Genomic DNA, 1,229 nt, shown 5'->3' on the forward strand with positions numbered 1-1,229 from the left:
TTTTATTTTCTTCTGGCAGGTTCCTTTAGTTTATGACTAGAAGATACCTATTGGGACCATATTATTATTTGACAGTGAGATTGAAAGTACAGCTCGCAGAAATCGTAGAGAAGCAAGTCAGAGTCGACAGAGTATAATAGACAAGCAAGAGGGCACTATTATTATTTTTGAGGAGATGAGTGATAATCAGAATAACCAGCTGCCTCCTATGGTTGAGGCAAATCTAAATCCTGTTCCTCGTATTATGTACGATTATGCCAAGCCCACTCTAATTAGGGCTGAATCGAGTATTGTGAAACCTACTTTTGTTGAGAATAATTTCAAACTGAAGCCGAACACTATTCAGATGATACAACAATTTGTTCAGTTTGATGGTTTGCAAGACAAAGATCCAAATACTCACTTGGCCAATTTCCTGGAAATTTGCTATACTTTCAAGATTAATGGTGTTTCTGACAACCCCATTCGCCTACTGTTGTTCCCTTTCTCGTTGAGGAACAAAGCTAAACAGTGGTTGAATTCTTTGCCACGAGGTTCTTTCACTACATGGGATCAAATGACCGAGAAATTTCTACTGAAGTATTTCCCATCAGCTAAAACAGCCAAGTTAAGGAATGATATGTCTTCCTTCATTTAGATCGACTTAGATACCCTATATGATCCATGGGAGAGCTATAAGGATTTACTGAGACAGTACCCTTACCATGAATTACCACTATGACTACAGGTTCAAACCTTCTACAATGATTTGAATCCTTAACTAAGTAGTTAATCGATGCAGCAGTCGGTGGTACTTTGAACAATAAAACACCTAAAGCGGCTTATAAGTTTATAGAGGAGATGTCATTGAATAATTATCAATGGCAAGTCATGAGGATGAAGCCAATAAAAGCAGCCACTATTTTTAACTTAGATGCGGTCACCATGTTATCGAATTAGGTAAAACTTTTAAATAAGAAAATTGATGGTTTATGTGTTTCTACACAAGTATATGTAACACCCCTCACCCGTATTCGAAGTTGGGAGAGGGCTCGAGGTGTTAGCGGGATTTCACGCTCATAAACATATTAAATCAAGTCACTAAGTTGCGCTCTAATTTAAAACTTTTCAAATATGTATATTCTTTCCCTTAAATAGGCTTTCGAGACCTAAAACATGTCTAGAGGCGATGCGGGATAAAACCGAGAACTTTTGATAAACTTTGGGCACCTTGGAAAATTTTTCTTATC

The 1,229-nt window shown here is 37.3% G+C and overlaps 1 non-coding gene across 1 annotated transcript; it reads right to left on the bottom strand.

The window, feature by feature from the left end:
- Positions 1–604: 604 nt before the first annotated feature.
- Positions 605–711, bottom strand: LOC128286998 (small nucleolar RNA R71). Its single transcript, XR_008277698.1, has one exon. It is a non-coding gene; the product is annotated as a small nucleolar RNA R71 (small nucleolar RNA).
- Positions 712–1,229: the final 518 nt, after the last annotated feature.

Source organism: Gossypium arboreum, chromosome 13 (genome assembly GCF_025698485.1).
Source record: "Gossypium arboreum isolate Shixiya-1 chromosome 13, ASM2569848v2, whole genome shotgun sequence".
Classification (NCBI taxonomy): domain Eukaryota; kingdom Viridiplantae; phylum Streptophyta; class Magnoliopsida; order Malvales; family Malvaceae; genus Gossypium; species Gossypium arboreum.